Consider the following 9,901-nt stretch of genomic DNA (forward strand, 5'->3'; position numbering starts at 1 on the left):
GAAGAATAATGTGTCCTGAAGGATTTCACAGCTTCATGGAAAAATGTGCAGAGTCAGTGAAGTGTGTTTCCTCTGTTAATGTGCATATCAGTGTTAAACACTTTACGTCCGTTAACTCACAGACATATGTTACTTTTTTAACAACCTGAAACAGTTTGGTCAGTTTTAGGCAACAAAACTATTCAGTTAATTTAATGAAAAAATAATGGTTTTGATCAAAATAAGTATATATATATTTCCTGTACAGCTGGTTGAAGGATGTAAGAAAGACTAAGTAACTTTTTTATAACGTGAAATGGTCTCAGTTTGATTTTGTTTAGGCAACAAAACTACTTGGTCAGGTTCAGGAAAAGATTTTGATTTGGGTTAAAGTAAGTAGGTTAACTTACGTTACGTATGTGAGATGAGTTAATTACGTACGTCTGTTAGCTCAAGTTACCTTTTTTAAAATGTGAATAAATCACAACTTGATTTGGTTAAGGCTTGGTAAGTTTAGGAAAAGTTGTTTTGGGTTGGGGGGAAAAAAAAATATTTTTAAATTTTTTTAATTTTTTTTTTTTTTTTTTTTTTATTGGAGACCACCATTTCACAAGCATCAATACAAGTAATACAGTCATTCCACAGCTGAAATAATTGCAGTTTAGTTAGGTTTAGGGAAACAAATGTACTTGGTTAAGTGTAGGGAAAGATAAGATGCTTTGGGTAAAATAAAAAATATTTTACATAAGTTCAACACATTCTGTCTGTATGTTAAAATATGTAAGTTAAAACAAGTTGCCCTTATTAATCGGAAGTGATGCAGTTTGATTAGGGTTTAGGCAAGAAAACCACGTGGTTAGGTTCAGGAAAAGATCATTATTTGGGTCAAAACAAGTGACGGTAATTTACGTTAGTGAATTAAATACATTACATTGTTTACTATCAGACGTGAAGTGTGTAAACAAAGTGAAATTTTTGCAGTTCGATTAAAAAAAGATGGATTTGGTAAAACATTAAAACAAGTGACTTTTTATGTGTAATATTTGGATGTGTGTGTTTTCTACAGACTTCAGTGTGTGTACTGCAAACATTTAAAAGAGTATAAAGTCATTATAAGCATTTTAATTAGACAGGCGCTTGTTAAAACCAGGCGACACAGTGGTGTTTTAAAAATGTGTTTACTGTTCCTTCATGTCGAGACTTCGTGCTCCGGTGGCCTGATGCCGATTCTTGGCCCCATCCGTCCCGTCACTATCAATCAAATTTGTCTGGGCAAACGTTATCTGGTCAACTTTTGACTCGCACACAGTGTCCTTCATACAAGCTGTGAGCCAACCCGCTGCCACATTTCACTGTGTTAAAGTGTGTGTGTGTTGGTCTCTAAACGCCGATGATGATATTTTGGACTGAGACAGGCTTGCTTGGAATTTTGTTACTGTTCAGATTAAGTGAATGCCATTTTGAAATAGCTCAACCTTTCCTCTGCTTTTTCACGTCTGTTTTGCGAACTGTGCTTTCAGTTGTGCTCTATCGTAGTCTAACCTCAGTTTGGGTTCACAATAGGTCTTTAATTTCAACAATATTATCACCACAATTTCCCTTTATTTACGTGAAGTGAAAGCATCACAGCCTCCCCTTGAAAGACCCATAATTTACAGCGGACGTTTTGTTCCATCATGGCATGCGGAAAAGCAGATTACAAAAAAAGAACAACAACAAAAGAACCTTGTGGACCAGCAGTCCACTGTTTTCTTTCCAGTTGTGTGGATGATTGAATTAATTCCTAGCTAAACATTTTACCAACAGATACGAAGCTAATATGAATTAAACAAGAGTCTCAAGTGCCAAATACATGTGAGAGCTAGCATGACTTTTTGTAGATGTTCTGTCATGTATGAATAAATAAACACTAAACTTTATCTAAAAAAATATGACGTAACTTTTACAGGAAAATTAAGCGAGCAGTGTTATGTACACCATGTCTGGAGAGGGCTTAACATTAGTGTGGTGGAAATTTCTGTCAATAAAAGAGTAAAGTCAGATCTGTCTTTTCGGTAAGTTTAATCCAACCATCTGCAGATGGACTCACCACACAGTCAAATTCATGAGCTGAGTGAATGAGCCCCGAGTAAAGGAGTGTTCACAATTTTATACACAGATATCAACAAGGTCAGGGGAAGAGACAAGCACTCTCGGTGCCAGCAGTGATTAAGCTACACACACACACACGTACATACGACTATCCCAATCAGACAGGCTTCTCATCGACACAAGACGTAAAGTTAAAACTTCATGACGCATGACCTGGGACTCTGTGCAAAGCATAAAATTATCAGACATAAAACATAAGACAAGAAGACGACTTTCTATCTGAGTTTTGGCTGGTTCGTGACACTGTTACAATCATATAGGGCAGAGGTTAGGTGTTCATGCATTTGCATAGTTCAAAATTCATCAACCCATAATGAAAAGGAATTTTTCCATCACAATTCCTCCCTTTGAGCATACTATGCTCACTACAGACTAGATTAAAAAAAATTCCTTCGTAAGTAATAGTGAAGGACACAAAAAATCAAGTCAGCTTGGAAAACAGATTCTTTTCACAGCTCAAAAGACATGCTCAAACATCAGTCATGATTATTCTACAATAAGCACGCTCTGTGAGGTGTCGTCCGCTGGCTCTGGAACCCGTTTGCAGTGGCTGGCGTGAACCCAGGTGGCTCTCTCTGCGATCTTCACTGCCGTCTCCGTGGTCAGAAACACTTGGAACGGACCGTTCCATCTGCGAGCTCTCCAGTTCTTTCTCCTGAGATCTCGAATGACGACCCAATCCCCTGGCTCCAAATCATGCAGTTTGTGGGCTGCTGGGGCAGGCAGAGCGTCCTTGACCTGTTTGTGAACATCAGAAAGAACAGAGGACAGGTTTGCACAATAACGCAACATTTCATCCTCACACTGACCTGTCCCTGGGAGCTGTCTCGTGCCGGGCCCAATCCCGGTGTGCAGAGGTCGACCAAACAAGATTTCAAAAAGGCTAAGGTTGTTTTTAGCTCTGATTCTAGCCCTCATGTGCATGAGGACGGTTGGCAAGGCTTTGGTCCATGACAGACCTGTTTCTTCGCAACATTTAGCAAGTTCGTTTTTCAGGGTGCCATTTTCTCTTTCTATGGCACCTCCGCTTGCTGGGTGGTAGGCGCAGTGCTGTTTTAGGTCAATACCTAAGTAGTCCCCCACACTTTTCAGGGCTGTAAAAAGGTGTGCCATTATCACTGGAAATTTTAGCTGGAATTCCCCAACGTGGGATGATTTCTGTGATTAAAGTTTTTGCAACTGCTGCCGCATCCTGTTTGGATGTAGGGAAGGCTTTCACCCACCTAGAAAACATGTCAACCACCACGAGACAGTATTTCTTTCCCTCACTAGGCATTAGTTCAGTGAAATCCATTTGTAAATGATCAAATGGTCTTTTAGGGGGTGGATGGGCGCCCTGCTGCGTCCGAAGACCTCCCCTGCATTGTTTGTGGCACAGATCACACACCTTTTGCAAAAAGTTTGGGAGAAGGCTGAGAAGCCTTTTGTGAACCAATATCTTTGTATCTCACTCATCATTCCCCCTTTTGACACATGAGCTCGTCCATGTGTCAACTTAGCATAGTAAGGAAAAAGATATTTGGGCAAGCACGGTTTGTTGTTAGGACCATACCAAACATTCTCTTTGACACCGCAACCAGCTTGCCTCCAGTTGGCCTTCTTCTGTGGAGTGGCTTTCGCTTGTAGTTCCTGCAGATCTGCGAAAGATGTCAATGGTGAGGCAGGGATAACAACACATTGTTTTGTTAGTCGCTGCTTAGCTGCTGTCTTCGCAGCGGCGTCTGCTCTGGCATTTCCCTGTGAAATGAGGTCGGGTTTGTTAGTGTGAGCTTCACATTTACAGACAGCGATGTGTTTTGGTAGCAGCAGAGCATCGAGGAGGGAGGCAACCTATGTGTGATGTGCAATTGGCTTTCCTGAAGCCGTCAGGAATTTTCTGTTTGCCCAAATTTGGCCAAATGAATGACAAACTCCCCAGGCATAACGACTGTCTGTGAAAATGTTAACAGACTTGTCCTTGGCCAATGTGCATGCTTTTGTTAAGGCTACAAGCTCTGCGGCTTGAGCGGAATAGTTTAAGGGGAGAGGTTCAGCTAGAACAATATCATGTAATGTTGTGACTGCAAACCCTGTTTGGTTCTTTCCTGTCCCTGGGTCCCTTGATGCTGAGCCATCCACAAACAGTTCCAGGTCTGCATTCTGAAGTGGCACTTCCTGCAGATCAGATCTGGGAGAGCAGACTTCATTAATGATAGCAACACAGTCGTGCGCCTCTCCATCGTCAGCTGTGGGAAGAAGGGTAGCAGGATTAAGAACTGTACATCGTTTCACAGTAATGTTTGGGAGCTCTAGCAGAATGGTGTTGTATCTCAGCCACCTAGCAGCTGAGAGATGAGAGGTTTTCTGCTTAAGCAAAATCAAGGAGACAGCGTGGGGTACCAGCAGTGTCAGATCAGAATACCCTACAATGTCTCGAGAGGCCATCACTGCTTTCTCTGCAGCAGCCACAGCTCTGAGGCAGGCAGGCAGGCCTGCCGCCACTGAATCAAGTTTTGATGAAAAGTACGCTACAGGCCTGTTGCGGCCCCCGTGTTCTTGTAGCAATACGGAAGTCATGTACCCACCCTTTTCGTCGACTGTCTGGGTGAAAGGTCGTGAGCAGTCGGGGTCAGTTTGAGGTCAGTGAATGCTTTGTCAGCGTCAGTCGTCCAGTCAACTTCGTCGTTTGCATTGAGGCCTTTCCCATCGGCGATTGCTGCCAATGGTGCCTCTATTTATGCGTAGTTCAGGATCCATTGTCTGCAATATGACGTCATACCCAAAAAACTCATTACCTGCTTTTTGGTGAGAGGCCTCGGAATAGACTGGATTGCAGCTATTCTGGAGGGAGAGAGAATCTTCCCTTCCCTTGTGATCACATGACCTAGGAAAACAACTTTCTCACAGACAAACTGCATCTTTGACAGGCTTGCTTTGTGTCCGTTATCAGCCAGATGGGAGATCAAGGCCACTGTGTCTGCTACACAGGCTTCTCTGGTGGGAGAGCAAATCAACAGATCATCCACATAAGTCAACAGTGCACTATTGCTGGGCAGCCTTAAAGAATCCAAATTGTCGTGCAGTGCTGCGTTAAAAATTGTTGGTGACTCGGAACTCTGGTACCTCAGTGACGTCATCAACAAAAAATAATCAAAACAACCCTTATTTGACCTGACAAATTTTGACAAATCCCATTTTGTGTCAGGTATGAGCTCGACAGATCATACTGCAGTTACTACAGCTGAAAACCTTTTTCTGTATGTTCTCAAACTGCGGTGATACTCAACATGTGGATCGGACGTCTGTGTCCAACCTGTTGCATCATTGCATGCCCTGGTCCATGGTCCCAATTCCTGCCACCCTTTCCCCTTTGGTTTGATCAATGGAATGTGAGGGTCAAAGTTCGGTACCGAGAACAAACGCTGAGAGTGGGAATCCGTCAAGGTTACAGAAGCAACACACATTTAAGTCATTCCAATACAACCACACAAGCCTCAGTTATCTTGTCCCTGTCTCTCCCTGCACCAGTTTTTTTCAAAGCTCGTATCAGGACCGAGGGAGATGTGTGCTGTGCACAGAAGGTCTTGTGCTCTCACCATGTCTGCGTGTGTGTTGCGTGTGTGCGCTGTGCATGCTCTGGCTGTCTGCAGGAGGGTGTGATTTACAGAATCAAGAGCTGTGAGGGGGAGCTGCCAGTGATATGAGTAAAAAAGATCTTCTTTACCATACTTCACGAATGTGGCTGCTTCCCCAACCACCACTAACCCCTGCGGAGTCTATCTTAAACCAATACCCAAAGCACACATTAGATCTCTCCCCATGAAATTCACGGGACAGTGTTTAGAAAGCAGGAAAGAGTGTTTAAAACGGCCCTGTAGCTCATCTTCGCATGCAAGTGGAGTAGTGTACCTTTCTGTTGTTTATTTTCAAGATATGTGATAGCTTGCAGTGTAAGGGCATACATCTCTTGTGGTGTGTGTGTGTCAGTGTTGGTGCTCTCACGTGAAAGATGCGTAGGTTGCTTCTCCTCCCCAGCCTGTGCATCAATACCAGATTCGTCCGTCACTGTACTCGGCTCCCTAGCTAGTCAGTCGTCCGTTGCGTCGTTCTCTGGGTGGTTGTCTTGCCAATGTCCCATTTTTCCACATCTATGACAGGCACCAGGGCGTTTTTTTGAATCTGCCCCGGCGTCCCTTTCCTCGTCCTCGTTCGCAACCCCTTGCTTGGTGCTCGTAGGATGCCAACTGAGCCAATTGGAGTCTTTCTGTCAAGCTTGTCGCCTTTCAGTTCTTTTCATCGTTGAGGAACTTTTCTGCGTGGTTGGCCCGTTCCTCAACGGTTTCGAGATTTGCATTGTCCCAGCTCACACATTGTTCTCTCACCATTCTGCTGATCTCTGGCTTCATGCCATTCATGAAGCGGTCCCGTAGCTGGGCCTCCCAGGGAGTGACTTCATGGATACCTCCCATGACTCAGGGCTTTGCGAGGCCACTGTGTGTGGTGTGGCCTGCGGCCTGACCAGATGGTCCGCTAAGAGTTCATCGTCACGTTGTTTGCAGGCAGAAATCTTCCCCATGTCTAATTTCAGAGGGAAGGTCTGTCTGATTCTGTGACATAGTCCCCCAATGACGTCTTTGTATACCAAATTGTCGTTGCTGGCCCAGTCAGAGTTCTCTACCCTAATGTCCTCCACGGGGTAGTCGCCCGCAACTCGGGCCCACGTTGTACCCATCTGAACCATCAGCAGGCGTTGCAGTTCAGCAGTGGTGGGCTTGAACTGTCGGCAAAACGTTATGAGCTGAACCGCAAACTCCGCTCCCCCATTGCAGACGTCTGGAAGCGATGCGGCAGCGTCCTTCATGTCACTGTATGTCCAAGGCCTATAAACCAGCTGCACTCGACCCTCACTCCCCGCCACCTCCACCATGGGAGCCTGGAAGTTGTACACAGAGTTGCTCCGTGTGTGGTGAGGGCTGTGGCTGACGGTGGCATATTTTGGTGGTGTGTTTAGGCTCTCAACCACCAGCAATCGCCTCGCTCTGCCCCGCCCTGGGTGGAATTCTCGTCGTACGACGGGTGGTGGGTGTCGTAGGAAGGTGGGCGGCGCGGAGGACATCCCAGCTGCTGGTTCCCAGTTTACGTCCGGTGGCCCTGGAGTCCTCTCGTGGCGTGCAGACGGTGCAGGTGGTGCAGATGGTGCAGACGACTTAGCCGGAGCCGAGTCCAGATCGGGATCTAGTTTGAGACACTGAGACTGAGAGGTTAGAGGAGCTGGCCCTGCCTGCCTGTTCTTATCCCTGTGAAAAGCTTCCTCCTGGCAATTTGTGAAAGCCTTACAATCTGGTTCAAATGTCTGTTTGTTCTTTCCCCTCTTCCCTTTTTTCTCCTTGCTTTCCCTTTGTTTTAGTTTGCTTTTTAAGGTGGCAAGTTGTTTGGTGCTAAAACTGCCAGCACTTGGAAACCCACACTCTCGGACCCACACATCAAGTTGATCCACACTCTTCTTACCGTAATTGGCATTCATATACTGAATGTGAGGGGAGGTCAGCTTGAGTGGATAATCGTTGTCCCCCTGAATTTTGCTGTTTCCTGAACCCATTTTGGTTTTTGTTACCCCCGAATTGTTTAGGACAAGGCGTTGTTAAAACTATTTTTCTTTCACTCGAGTGGATATGAGACCATGGAGCGGTAAAATCAACAAAAGAAATGGATAAAAGGCAATGCAATGACCTAAACAACTGTTTTCTAATAAAAACCCAATCCGCAGAATTTGTAACTTCGGGAAAAACCCACTGGGGATAGAAAACTGACACATGCACACTCCCTTTCCGTCCGGCACCCTTTTTTTTTTTTTTTTTTTTTTTTTTTTTTCAGTCACTCAGAGGAGGGAAAGAAAGGAAAACGATGCATAGGAAAGAAATGAAAAGTTAGTTCTGTCTGTGTCTGAGCAGGCCCTTGGCACTGCGACCCACTTTGAGAAATTACTTTCCCCCTAACGAGAGAGAGGGACAAATCCGGGCATCAATTTCCCACGTGATTTGCTCTACTCCCAAGAAGGAAAAACTCAGTGCTCGCTGGCTCTCAGTTCCTCTCTATCACAAACCAGAGTTCTCTAGAAAAACTCACAGGGACTGAAACCCTTTCGAAGCTTCCTTGATTCTACAGCGGTTCGAAACCCAAACCTGCCCTGTTGACACGTCTGTCACGCCCACCCAAAAGTGGCGAGAATCGATTCAAGTACGTACACACAAATTTTCTGAAGCTTCCTTGATTCTACAGCGGTTCGAAACCCAAACCTGCCCTGTTGACACACCTGTCACGCCCACCCAAAAGTGGCGAGAATCGAAGTACGTACACACACACCGACGGTCTGTTGAATATTGGCTTACCGAGAAGACAGCTTCCACACGGTTCTGTAGATCACAGCTGTGAGCGAGCCACCTTGTCTCAGGCGTCAGGCCCTCACGTCTCTGCTCCTTTGATGGCGAGGTTGAGGTTTTGGAGTCCGAGCTCCCGGGTACCCTTTGAACCGTCTGCACTGAGTTTAAGGCACTCTCTCACAGAAGTGATCCCATCCTCGTCGCCAAAATTGTGGTGGAAATTTCTGTCAATAAAAGAGTAAAGTCAGATCTGTCTTTTCGGTAAGTTTAATCCAACCATCTGCAGATGGACTCACCACACAGTCAAATTCATGAGCTGAGTGAATGAGCCCCGAGTAAAGGAGTGTTCACAATTTTATACACAGATATCAACAAGGTCAGGGGAAGAGACAAGCACTCTCGGTGCCAGCAGTGATTAAGCTACACACACACACACGTACATACGACTATCCCAATCAGACAGGCTTCTCATCGACACAAGACGTAAAGTTAAAACTTCATGACGCATGACCTGGGACTCTGTGCAAAGCATAAAATTATCAGACATAAAACATAAGACAAGAAGACGACTTTCTATCTGAGTTTTGGCTGGTTCGTGACACTGTTACAATCATATAGGGCAGAGGTTAGGTGTTCATGCATTTGCATAGTTCAAAATTCATCAACCCATAATGAAAAGGAATTTTTCCATCACATTAGCAAGCGCTTAGCGTAAGCTAATTAGCTTCTGCATTTTGCTAGCAGTTCATTTTCACACAAAGTTTGTTCCAGAGGAAACTTGCACACTAAAGGTATGAAATGCAAATAGTTAAACAAGTACTCAGATATATTTAATTAGTAAAAATGGAGGGAAAAAACAAGCTAGCTTAAGAAGATTTAGGTGTAGCTAGGCTAAAAAGGTTAAAAACCTTCTGGATATGAATGTTTCTGTCGTCTTAATGGAAATTATTGTTTGAACATCTGCACTGAAGACTTAAAGCTGATTAAAAACAGAAATCACTGTTACAAAAGAAGCTGTTCACCATGTTTCACACGAATCTTGAGAAATCTCTTGGTAGATTCATGAGACTGTTTATCTTCTACTGACTGTTGAAAACATATTTTACATTATTTGATCCAACAACTGAAGACTGTTTAAAAAAGTCTTAGTGAAACTTTCTTTGAGCAGGCGGGTTTCAGAGCAGTTTGGTGATGACGTGTGTTGCACGGTCATGTATGTTCAGAGCCAGAAATCAATACTTTCAGGCCTGAACAGAAACCCGTCTGTGTTTATTCCCGTCTCTTTGCTTGCTCTGGGACGTATATAACCCAGGTCATGTATTTCTGTCTGTGTTTAATATCAGTAAACTTTGCACTCTAAACACCACGTTTCGTTAGCAGGGCCACACTGTCACTTTGTCTGACATGTACTC

At 44.5% G+C, this 9,901-nt stretch overlaps 1 long non-coding RNA gene across 1 annotated transcript; it reads right to left on the reverse strand.

The window, feature by feature from the left end:
* Nucleotides 1-2,589: 2,589 nt before the first annotated feature.
* LOC119027564 lies at nucleotides 2,590-8,824 on the reverse strand. Its single transcript, XR_005077415.1, has 2 exons — nucleotides 8,499-8,824; nucleotides 2,590-2,868 (listed from the first exon to the last, which is right to left on the reverse strand). It is a non-coding gene; the product is annotated as an uncharacterized LOC119027564 (long non-coding RNA).
* Between the last annotated feature and the right edge of the window lie 1,077 nt (nucleotides 8,825-9,901).

Source organism: Acanthopagrus latus, chromosome 10, assembly GCF_904848185.1.
Source record: "Acanthopagrus latus isolate v.2019 chromosome 10, fAcaLat1.1, whole genome shotgun sequence".
In the NCBI taxonomy this organism is placed as follows: Eukaryota; Metazoa; Chordata; class Actinopteri; order Spariformes; family Sparidae; genus Acanthopagrus; species Acanthopagrus latus.